Genomic DNA, 13,096 nt, shown 5'->3' with positions numbered 1-13,096 from the left:
TTTAAAGTTATTAATGAAAGCACTGTGCAAAGGGTGAATGCTCTCTGGAAGAACTTGGTAAACTACTGGAAGAATTTCATGAAAAATGTGTACAGTTTTGAAATACTGCCTAAGAAACAGTTCTTTTCTTAAGAACAAAGGCTCAGACAGAAGCTAGCTAAGATCATGGAGGACCAGCAAGGTAATTTAGTCAAATTAGAGATCCAAATTCAGTTAGTCTGACTTTGGAAAGAGGAATTCAGGGATTTTGAACCATGGTCCACAAACCTGGAGGAAGAGGGAAGAAAGAAGTTCTTCCTTTAAGCAACTTGGACTTCCCTGGGCAGTTTCTCTGAATCACTGTACATTCTGATTAGCAATCATGAGATGGATAGCCTCCCTCTGAATTCCCTCTCATTACCAGTTAACTCGGACCGGGTTATTGATGGACGACAGTGTACCTCTCTGTATAGGGAAAACAGTTCTAACGACACGGGATCATTTGGAATATGACTGCTTCCTGTGGGGCCCTTTGGAACCGATACTTCCTGCCACAGTGCTATTGTTCCACAATTTGCAACTGTTTCTAATGCAAATGCTTCAGTTCATCATTCAAATAGAGATGCCCCTAAGTCAGTCATTACCCAGCAGTTAACAGAAGAACCAACAAGTAATTTTTTGAAAGAACCATCAGAAAGAGACTGTACCTTAGGGTTTGGGGACTTTTTGATAGGAGGGGCACTTCAGAAAGTTTCGCAGGAGGCTCAGTGGTAAATAATCCACCTGCCAGTGGAGGATACAAAGGAGATGCGGGTTCGATCCCTGGGTTGGAAAGATCCCCTGGAGTAGGGCATGGCAACCCACTCCAGTAGTCTTGCCTAAAAAATCCCATGGACAGAGGAGCCTGGCGGGCTGCAGTCCATGGGGTCACAGAGTCAGACACAACTGAGCAACTGAATATGCACATATTGCAGAAAAGGAGAAGGAGGAGAACTCTAGCATTCATGCACTATGGATAAAGTTCAGAATATAGCTCAATTAGGGAAAAGAGCAAAGAAAGACCAGTTGGAGAACTGAAAGCATAGTGCCTCCTCCCCACTTGCAGAGCCCAGGTAGTTGACTAACAGCCACTTCCTTTTAGCTGGACCTGTGGGGCTGGCTGTGTCTACCAGTTAAAGAAACAGAGGAATATTCATGTAGATTGTGCAAAGATTCCTCTGCACCAGCATGTGTGCCCTCTCTGGTGAACAGCTTCTCTGTTCCTTTAGTCAGGCAAGCCAGACATGGATACTCATCCTGGACGCCCACGTCCTGGTCCTTCTCCACGCCACGTCACTCTCTGATTTTATTTCCTAAATGTCTCAAGAATCTCATCATGTTCATCCATTCAGGCTGTCATCACCCTGGACCAAGCTTGCAGCATCCTCTCTCCTGCTCTCTTGCAATGTCCTGTTTCTGATCTCTCCACATGTTCCAGCCTGCCTCGAACTCATTTGCCTCACGGCAGCCAGGGTGATGGCTGGAAAATGCCAATCTGATTCCTCTTTATGCTGCTTTCAACCGCTCAGTGTTTTCCTTTCCTCTTGGAGTGAAGACTGAAATCTCCAACACTGCCTACCTCGCCACATCGCCAGCCTCTTGTCACTTTCTATGTTTCAGCTGACTTATTTTTTTTCCCTTTAACTCATTATTTCTTTAGCTGCTCATTTTGAAATAATTTCAGACATGCAAAACATTGTAAAAATAGGGCAAAGATTTTTCATATGTGCTTCACTCAGCTTCCCTAAATGTGAACAACTTACATAACCAGAGTATAATTATCAAAACCAGGAAATTAGCATTAATGTGTTGACTGAATAAAATACACAACCTAAAAGTTGAGAATTATGTTTTATTAGGTGGACTTATGGAGGACTTAAGTGTGGGATACAGCCTCTCAGATACTCTGAAGGACTGCTCCAGGGAGACAAGGGAGGAGTCAGGGTATATAGGAAGTTTTGCTGCAAAAACCAGGTAATTGAACATCAAAATATTACTGCTGATTAAAGAAAAACAGACATCTTAAATGAATGAAGTTAGTGCTTTTCTATGTATGGGAAGATACAAGAGTCTGAGCTTATGGAAGTGATTCCTTTCATCTGAGTCTTAACTATCTGGGGCAGTATCCCCTTTCTCTCCATCCTGAGTGCCCTCAGGGTACCCCGTTGAGGGAGGCTGCAGTGGCTGCTGGCTCGGTGGCTGCAACATCCTTTCTTTACTGATACAGCAAGAGACACTTTTGTCCACAACAGGCAAAGCTACTAACTAATCTACAGACCTTACTTGAATTTCAACAGTAGGTTCAGGATTGGGTGATCACTGCTCATTGCCTAGGGGCACCACGTCTCCTTGGTCTCCAGTCTGAAGCTGTTCCTCATTCTTCCTTTGTGGTTCATGACCTTGACAATCTTGAAGAACACAGCCCAGTTATCTGGTAGCCTGAGTCTCAGTTTGGGCTTGTCTGCTTTTCTCTCATGTTTAAACCCAGGTTACACATAATTTGGCAAGAATATCACAGAAGAGATGTTGTGTCCCTTCTCAGTGTATTGCATCAGGAGGTACATGATATTCATGTCTCATCATGGTGATGTTAACTTTGAGTACTTGGTTATGATGGTGTCTGCATCATTAAGTTACTCTTTACTGGAGGGATGGGGAGAAGAGAGATATTGAATCTGTATGAGATTTCTCATCATAGTTTTATCTGCCAGTTTTATCACCGATTGATGATTCATGCATGCAGTAATTATTACTGTTGTGTTCTTCAAATGGTGATTTTCTGTGTCCATTATCCCTGTTATGCCCGGAGTCCGAGTCCCCAAAATTGAGAGAATAAGACGTCCACAGCAATGCAAAAGCATAAAGGGGTTTATTACCAGCTCGAGCCAGGACCCATGTTTCATCCAGCACAGTGGAATCAGACAAAGGCCCCGAGCTCTGAATCACATATGCTTTTATACAGACGGTTCTTTGTTTCTGTAACAGCATAGCTGATTGGTTAAACCTTAGGCGCGCGGGACTTTTAAACCTCGCATCCCTATCCGGATTGGCTCAGGTCTGGCGCTAGCAGGGTGCTACCGGGATTTTTTCTGATTGGTCAAGCTACACTGCCTGCAGGAATTCCCAGAGCCTCAGCTTTTCTCAGGCCTAGCCCGCCCTTTAGAGCCTGTCCTGGCTTCAGTTTGGTCCTAACAATCCCTTTTACATTTATTAACTGGAATCCTATTGTAAAAAATAGCTTTTCTTCTCATTTACTTATTTATTAACTTGTTGATTATCACTAGCCTGGTGGATATTTGTTTTATTCTATGATATAATCTATTGCTGTCATTATATATCTCGTTGTTCAAATGGTCCCAGATTTGGGACTTGCCCTTTTCAATGCCCAAAAAGTAGCAAGGATCCATCTGGCACTAGACCTATGGACATGCTTCTCTCTCAGCCTGGAATAATCTTCTAAGCTTCCCTTGCCACCCCTGTTCCATCCCCAACTTCTTTGCATAGTAAATCCCTTTAAATAAAGCCTTGAGATTTCAGCTCCAATGTCGCATCTTCAGGGAAGTCTTTCTTGAGCCTCCCAAAATTGGGTAAGGCTCCTATTATAAGCTTTCACAACACTATTTACTTCTTCACAACACTTAACATATTTCAAAGTCAAACCATTCCTGAGTGAACATTTCTAAGGGCAGGGACTGTATTTGTTCCAGCTTAACATATTAATAAGTATTTGGGAAATTATTCAGGTTGAATTAATGAATAAATGACCCTAATACCAGAAAATAAATGGATTGAGGTCTTGCAGAAATACCATAGTGATGATTCATTTTTACTCTTAAGAGGTTCCCCCCAGCACATCTCACAGGTTCAGGTAATCTATGATGGACAGGCAGATTGACACAATGGAGACTCATTTACAAAATTAACCATTGAAGTCTGACTCAGTCATTTGGATGGAACTAAAAATTATTTTCTGAATTGTCTCAATTCCATGTAGATTGTCTTATTTTGTCCTTTGTTTTTTGCAATGGTAAACATACATTTGTACCCTATCTCTGACATGTTATAACTCCGTAGTGTTTTATAAAGAATTACCTAAACTTTTGACACTGAATCGTGGGGAGAAATATGTAGCTGCGAGTAAAGAATTCTGCAAAATCCATTGTTCTTTGAACCCTGGTTGTCTGTAATAAGTTTTCATCATTCAAAACCCTTAGAATCAATTCCACACTCTGTTCAAATCAAATTCTCACTGACCGATTTCACTTTCAATTTGGAATTTGGAATGCCAAGCTTTTCTGATATTTGAAGACAGAAAGCAGGGGCTCTAAGAGCAGATCTTTGATCAGACAGTTTGAGAATGATATTCCTGGGTAGCATTGTGGTTTATTTTCACAAACTAGTTGCTTAGATTCTCAGGTGGATGTGAAGATTCAAGAGAACATTCTCCTAATAGAGAAGAACAACTGAGTACGTCTGTAACCCAGCCTGAGGGCTGTACCTGATCTTGCGATTTTTAATCATCCAAGTTTACCCTGTTTAAGAAAGGATTATAAGGGATATTACTAAGAAAAAGATCAATTTCTCTGAGAGAATTCCTGAGATAAGAAAGGTCTCCCTTTAATTTCTCTCCATATGCTTAATTTGGAATGTTACTTATTCATAAACGACCACATGTGTCAGGAATTATGAAGGATTTGAGATTTACACTACTGGCAAGCTAGAAAGTTAGCCTGCCACAGTCTCATAAGTGCTGCCAGGAGACATGAGACTCCTGGGTCAGCGACAGACTGCCTGTTTTACCCATAGCAATAGCAGTAACTGGCATATCAGAATTTTTTGCATCGAAGTATCAATTCCCATAAATGATGATAGCTACACACGCAGTACATTGCATCACAGAAGAGGAACCCTGTATTTAAGGAGCCCAACTCTTTTATAATGGCATTAAGCATGGCTGCTTTGCTGTGGAGGAAGACGTTTTCTTTGTTATGCTGGAAAGGAAGTATAATTGCCTTTGCTCAGAGAAAGACACTATCTCTACTTTTCAAGGGGGTAGGCAAAGTTGCTCTTTGCTCTGGGGGAGGCATTATCTCTAGCCTCCAAACTGTTTGCTACACAAATGTCCTTGACGAGGTATTTGGAACAAAAAGTGCTCAGTACATTGATCACAAGATGTGCAGAAGCACAAGAGAACCACGGAGAATTTTATTCCAGGGGCCTATTTTCCCCTTTCTCCTCTTACTGAAGCCCCAGTATTCATGGGACCTGGGTATACACCTGAGGGTTCCTGATCTTTCTGAAGACTCCTATTCACAGGCACTGGCGTTCACTCATTCTCTACTGCACATTTTTCTGTTGGGTAGACGGGCAACCCACAGAGAGATACATCCTTAGACAAGTGCCAGTTGGTACAAATGCCTAGGAGTGAAGACATCTTGGGGGCTTGGGTAGATCAGAGATCCCACCACCCCTGATTCTTCCTATTCTTTGAAGTTAGCGATACTGTGTTATCACACGCCTGGAAGGCAGGAAACACTCAGTAAACGTAAGCTATTATGTAATGAATAGTAGAAACACACCAGGCTTTGGCTTGACTAACAGATTCTCTCCAAGTATTGAACTGTGTGTGTGTTTTTTTTTCTTTATCTTGCCACTTGCCTTTTGCAGGGCCCTGAAGGCTCTGCTCCTCTGCACTGTCCTCACTCCAGGATAAGGTTGATGGGACAGCCATTGTCTGGACCACTCCTGGTTCTGGGGGCAGCAGAAAAGAACTGCCTGGAGAAACTAGAGCAGACAGTAACACGCTCTGGCCCAGAGGACACACACACACACACTTCAGTTCACAGCTCACTGGCCAGATCTGGTGTCACAGGCGGTCAAGAAGGTCAATCATGTCGTGTGCCAGAAGGCAGAGAGACAGCATACTGAGAGAAAGCATAATGATTACCAGAGCATTATTATTTAAAATTATAATAAATACATACCCTATGGCAGAGGACACCATAACCATCTGCTCAGTAGCCTTCCCATCCCTTTTTTTGGTTTTGTTCAGGTCTCTCCCCTCCCCCCTTAGTCATGGGGCCTCAAGGGGAATGTGACTGATGCCCTCCAGGGTGGCCTGATTGGTCAAGGGGGGCTCTGCCTCTCTTGCTGGTGACTGATTTAGGAAAGAGCACATGTAATTGGGGCCAATGGCATACAAACTAAGGCTTCGAGTATCTGGGGGTGCAGGGGAGATTCATTTCTCCGTCTTCTTCAAGAGCTTCCAGAAGTGACTTTTGCTTTCTTCTCATGGATACTGTTAAGCACAGACATGAGGTCTGCAAACAGCTGCAGCATCTTGTTGCCCTCAGCCTGAGGATGAAGCATGCAAAAAGAGCCCACAGGGAAACAGATTTAAAGCCCCCAAACTGATCGAATCCTAAAACACTCCGCATGTCACATAATGGAGTGTCGTTCTTTATGCTAACAGGAAAAGAACTGTCTATTACTTTTAGCTGAAAGCAGCCTAACCAATACTCTCTAACTATTAACTAGAGAAATTAAGGGTGGTGGTGGGTAGGGGAGGGGCGGAGTCTGGATAACTGGCACCGTGGATGGGTGGGGTGGCAAAACCCAGTAGCAGCAGCAATCAGAGGGTGAGCATGATGCCTAAGGTCCACCACCCAGCCTGGCCATGACTCCCCAAAACCCAGCCATGGGCCCTGGCAAAACAGGCAGGTCCCTGGCCAGCTCTGCAGCTGTCGCCTTAATCTCTTAGGAAGATCTATTACACTGTCTGGAAGAAAACACTATTCTTAAGACCAGTGATTAACCCCAGATTTTGATCTTCGGCACAGATTTCCTGCTGGTTCTCTTTGAGCCCCCTTGAGAGATGTGCCTCTTGGATTTAACTGCAATTTCCAGGACTGGGTCATAAGACAGTCGTGTCACTTGACCGTGAGCCCTCTGGTTGTGCCTGCTGAGCACAACAGACTGTGTCCAAGCCTGGTAGGCAAGGCCCTATGATCTCCATCAGGTCGGGTGACCCCCTTGCATGGATCCGTTGCACTTTCTGTCCCGGCTGAGCAAGCCTCTTGGCTTGCATCTTCTGGAGTTGGGTTTCTTTAAGCCTTTTCTTACATCATCTTCTCCAAAGCAGATCAGGTTAGAGTCCGGGACACATCTCAGATTTACATCTTCACCAGGAAAGGGCTCTGCAGGCCTCTGACTGCGTGGCTAGTCTTTTATTTCCTGTGTTGTTCTAGTTCAAGGCGAAGGGGAGGATTACTTATTTTTCATCTTGTCATATGAAATAAAGCCCTGGTTTAGAGTTCGGCAAGATTTGATGAGCAGCATTAAAGGCCTGTTTTTAATAAACTGGGGGGAGGGGGGTGATTAAAAAAGAATGTCTGCTCTCTGCAGTGGCTCTGTGATACAACAAAGGCATGAAGATCCCAACTCCTGGAAGGAAGAAGTCTTATCTTCATCACCATCAACATGAGGCTGTTTCCTGCCTCGCCAGGAATATAACTGGAGGGAAAGGGCTTAAATTAAGGTATATGGGCTCAGGGTGAGTTTGAATTTATAAGGAGTTCAAGATCAAAGCATCACAGATGGGTGTTGGGGAGTGGTAGGTCCACTGCTATTGGGTAAGCATCAGTGTGGGGAGTAGACGAGCCCAGGGTACACTGTGAAGCAATCAGCTCTCCTCAGCCCAGGGGAAGCAGGACCCATTGCTAGACCCATGGGATCTAGGAGGCGGGATGGTATTTTCAAGGCTACCTAGGTGCTTTGTGCTGGTAGAAGAATGAAGCTAATAATTCACGTGTGATACTCTTGAAATGCTGGTAGAATGTCTCCTTGGGGTATTCTTTCTTTCTTTCTTCACCAGGTAATTTCTATGCATCTGTCATGACTTAACCCCTTGTGGGTCCCCCCTCTGGCAGCTCTCTCTTTATGTCTTGGGTCTCTGCTTGGATCCAAGCACCAAGGCACCATTCCTGAGCTTAGCCCCTCGTGTGTCTACAAGTCAGAGGTTGTAGAGATTAGCTTTGAGAGGCACACTGAGGGTCTCAGCAGATGACAGGGGACAGAGTATCATCTAAACAACCCTAGGGATCTTGGGTGTTACTCCAGAAAGGAAACCCAGGGCAAAGTAAATTTCCTTCCAGTCAGGGCAGTAGAATCAGCCCTCAAGGGGTACCATCTATTGGGAAAGGCAATATATAAATGTAAAATTTGAGGGACTTTCCTGGTGGTCCAGTGGTTAATAATCCACCTGCCAGTGCAGGGGACACAGGTTTGAACCCTGGTCTGGGAAGATTCCACATGCTATGGGGTAACTAAGGCCGTGTACTGCACTTACTGAGCCTGTGCTCCACAACAAGAGAAGCCACTGAAATGAGGAGCCCGCACCTGCAACTAGAGAGTAGCCCTGGCTTGCCACAACTAGAGAAAACCCTCGCACAGCAATGAAGACTCAGTGCTTTTAAATTAAAAAAAATTAAGCATCTTCAGACTTTACCTGTTGGTGATGACAAATAGTAACTGTTTCCTTTGTTACCGCAAGTACAAAGATGCTGGCCTATTGATTTCTCCTGAGAGTCCAGCACAGGGCCTGAGGAGCTGAAAAATTTGTTGCAACAAACAAGTGAAATGCTTTAGATGATGCCTAGATGGGGCCATCCTAGCATCCAGACTACTGACAACACTGACAAGGTCCAAATTGGTTCTCGAGCAAAGAAGTGATGAACTAAGAGAATGATGGGTGGAGTTTCCATGTATAATAACTAAGAACAATAACTAAAACTGTGTAACTGCATCGCTCAGTCGTGTCCGACTCTTTGTGACCCCATGGACTGTAGTCTATTAGGCTCCTCCATCCATGGGATTTGCCAGGCAAGAGTGCTGGAATGGATTGCCATTTCCTTCTCCAGGGGATCTTCCTGACCCAGGAATCGAACCCAGGTCTCCCGCATTGCAGGCAGACGCTTCACCATCTGAGCCACCAGGGAAGCCAATGCTGCTGCTACTAAGTCGCTTCAGTCGTGTCCGACTCTGTGCGACCCCATAGACGGCAGCCCACCAGGCTCCCCCGTCCCTGAGACTCTCCAGGCAAGAACACTGGAGTGGGTTGCCATTTCCTTCCCCAATGCATGAAAGGGAAAAGTGAAAGTGAAGTCGCTCAGTCGTGTCTGACCCTCAGCGACCCCATGGACTGCAGCCCACCAGGCTCCTCTGTCCATGGGATTTTCCAGGCAAGAGTATTGGAGTGGGGTGCCATTGCCTTCTCCAAGGGAAGCCAATAGTCACTGTTTATTAACAGCTTACCATGTTGGAGGGATTATCCTAAATTTTATTTTTCTCATTTAAATTTCTGGGTCACATAATATGTAAATTAAAAAAAACCAAGGTATAGTTCATTTACAATAGTATGTTAGTTTCAGGTGTGCAGCAAAGTGATTCAGTTATTTTTTTTCAGATTATTTTCCATTATAGGTTATTTGAAGTTGTTGAATATAGTTCCCTATTGCTTATCTACTTTATGTACAGTAGTTTGCCTCTATAATCCCATATTCCTAATTTATCCCCCCTCCTTCCCGTTTGATAACCATATGGTTGTTTTCTATGTCTGTGAGTCTGTTTCTATTTTGTATATAGATTCATTTGTATTTTTTTTTTAGATTCTACATATAAATGATTTCTTATAGTATTTGTCTCTGTCTGACTTACTTCACCCAGGATGATAATCTCTTGGTCCATCCATGCTGCTGCCCATGTCACCATTTCATTCTTTCATGGGCTTCCCAGGTGGTTCAGTGGTAAAGAATCTGCCTGCCAACGCAGGAGACACAACAGACGTGGGTTCAATCCCTAGGTCAGGAAGATCCCTTGGAGTAGGAAATGGCAACCCCCTCCAGTATTCTTGCCTGGAAAACTCCACGATCAGAGGAGCCTGACAGGCTATAGTCCATGGGGTCGCAAAGAGTTGGACATGACTGAGTGGCTGACAACACATATATACATCTTCTGTATCCATTTATCTGTTGATGCACTCTTATGTCGCTTCCATAGCTTGACAATTGTCAATAGTGCTACTATGAACACTGGGTGTATGTACATTTTCAAATGAGAGATTTTGTCTTTTCTGAATATATACCCAGGAGTGGGATTGCAGGATCATATGGTAACTTTATGTTTCGTGTTTTAAGGAACCTCCCTTCTGTTCGCCATAACGGCTGTACCAACTTACATTCCCACCAACACGGTAAGGAGGGTTCCCTTTTCTCCACACCCTCGCCAGCATTTGTTGCTTTTAGACATTTTGATGATAGCCATTCTGACCAGTGTGAGGTGATTACTTAATGTGGTTTTGATTTGCATTTCTCTGATAACTAGTGATGCTGAGCATCTTTTGTGTGCCTGTTGGTTATCTATACATCTTCCTTGGAGAGATGTCTATTTAGGTCTTCTGCCTATGTTTTTATTGGGCTATTTAGGTTTTTTTTTTATATTGAGTTGTGTAAGCTGTTTATATATTTTGGATATTAACCCCTTGTCAATCACACTGTCTAAATTTTTTATAAAAGCCTTCAGAAAGGAGTATTCTTGTTACACACAACTTATAGCTAAGGAAACTGAGGAACAGAGAGGTTAAAAGTAATTCAAAGGTAACACAGCTTTGAATCCAAGCCGGTTGGCTCTGCAACTCTCAGAGGATGGAGAAGCAGGTAAATACAGTGATGAACTAGAAAATGGATTATTTTGAAGGAAATTAGCAACTTCTGTTAAACTAGTTCTGCCCCATCTATATTTTCAGTTTTTATTGGTAATTTTACTCACCAATAACTAAACAACATTTTATTCTAGTTACCAATGCTCCTATTGGCACCCAAACCAGTTTTCAAGAAATTAAAGAAGGGTTTATTACTTATAAAATTACACAGAATAAGGAGTGGAGGGTGATATATGGAGAAAGAATCTTCTCTGTGTTTAGGGGAAAAGTTCAACTGACACCCATCTAGTTAGTTTAGATGGTTGAGACTTGGCCAGTGTTATAAATAATATCAAAGAATATTTCAGTCCCCAGGAATTTTTTGAAACCACATTTTTTTCCAACCCACCCTGGTGTATGTGTGTGTGTGTGTGTGTGTGTGCGTGTGTTTTAAAAAGCTGAAAGAAGAATCTGGAACCCATTTTAATGTTTTCTTAAAACTCATGCTTGCTACAGTCTGATTTCTTTCAGATTTTGTCCATCTTTCAAATCTAAAATATAATTCTAGAATATTTGTGGCCAACTGTATTTCTATTGAGAAGCAAGAGCATAGAGATTGTTCTCTAGAATTTCTTTTTCATTGTAATTTTGGCTATCTCTGGTCCAGTCTATTTGTTTCTCTTTTTAAAAATCTTATCTCACTACCATATGATTTCACTCATATATGGAATATAAAGAACAAAACAAAATAAGTAGACAAATCCAACAAAAACAAACGTAGATACAGACAACAGAGAGGAAGGGGTAAGAGGGATCAGCTGTATGATGACTGATGGAAACAATTTTTGGTGGTGAGCATGCTGCGATTCACGGGGTCGCAAAGAGTTGGACGACTGAGCGACTGAACTGAACTGAACTGAACTGAACTGAGCATGCAGCAGGGTAGATCAAAACAGAAACAGAATGTTGTGCACACAAAACATACAAGGTTATAAACTAAGGTTACCTCAATCAGAAATCTAAAAAAATGTTTAAGGTTAACAACCTTCCCCAAATCTTGTCTACATCCTGCTGGCCCAAGTATTTCTTCTTTTCATCTGTTCAGATCAGCATGACTTAAGCAATGAAAAAACATAGTAGCAATAATGTGTATTCTTTATTTACACAGCAACCTTCTTTTACAGATTCTAAACTTTAGGGAGTGAGAACACTGTCTTCTAAATGTTTGTGGGCTGGATCTAGGTTCCTCAGTAAAAGGCATTTAATATGGATGGAAATATTTGGCAGAACTCTCAAGGTTATAGTTTTATCAGGGCCACTTGTTACTTCTCCTTGTTACATAATCCTACCGCATCTTGGCCCTTCTCTCCATGGACTTTCCAGACGAATCAGCTACCAGAGACGAGAAAAATTCGACTTTTCATCTGAATTCATTGCTTTGAGCACTTACATCTCCCACTCTAACCCAGGGAAAGTGGTATTTTTATTTCAGCAAAGGTTAACTTCATAACATTTGATCTTGGAACATTTGTGATGAAAATCAGGTTAAGAAATCCCATGTCACAGCACCTCCTGCTCATGTCTGGAAACCTCGGAGCCAGGTCTGGCCACAACCCAGGCCTCTCTCCTCTGCTCCGAGTCACTGATCTCATTTCTCAAGACTCCTTGACAGACTCCAGCCAAGAGAACTTCCCACACACATCTCCACACACAGACCAGTCAATCAAAGCACTAATGTGGCACCTACTGTGTGCAGAAAGAGCCTTATGTTTTACTCTCCACTGGCCAATTGCTGGATTAAAATCCTGGCTCAGAATTCCCTTCCAGAAAATGTCCTTTGCTTAATGACTGCCCTTTCCATTGTCTCTATAAATATGTGTCCTCCAGTGAGCCCAACTCCAGCCCTGCTAAGATAATTAGCATTTAACTAGGACCTACAGGGAGGGATAAATTGGATGACACAACAACCCTGTACACACACACACCCCTCACAATTATAGTTAACAAAAATTTCATGAAAACAATACTAACACTTACTAGACAGGATACACTCAAGTATTTTAAAATTTGAATTCTGTTTCATTTTTTAAAATTTCTCATCTTTATGCACAAAACTGATTTTGAGACCAGCAGCTTGAAAATCCCTGAGGTACCCTGGGTATTTAGCATAGAAGTTAATTAGAGATTCTAGAGAATGAACCTATAATTCAAGCAGGAAGTTCACAAATATTGTCAGATAAAGTGAAGCTTTCTCCAAATAAAATATTTGCTGACAGATGCCTAGTTTGACTAAATCCTCTGAATTTCTAAGAATTAATTCATTCCTGAAGGCAAACTTATTTTTGAGCATCCAGTCCAGTCTAGACTTGAGCGTACAAAAAT

The sequence above is a fragment of the Capra hircus genome, chromosome 13 (genome assembly GCF_001704415.2).
Source record: "Capra hircus breed San Clemente chromosome 13, ASM170441v1, whole genome shotgun sequence".
Lineage (NCBI taxonomy): Eukaryota > Metazoa > Chordata > Mammalia > Artiodactyla > Bovidae > Capra > Capra hircus.
Note: the sequence above shows the minus strand (reverse complement) of the source record.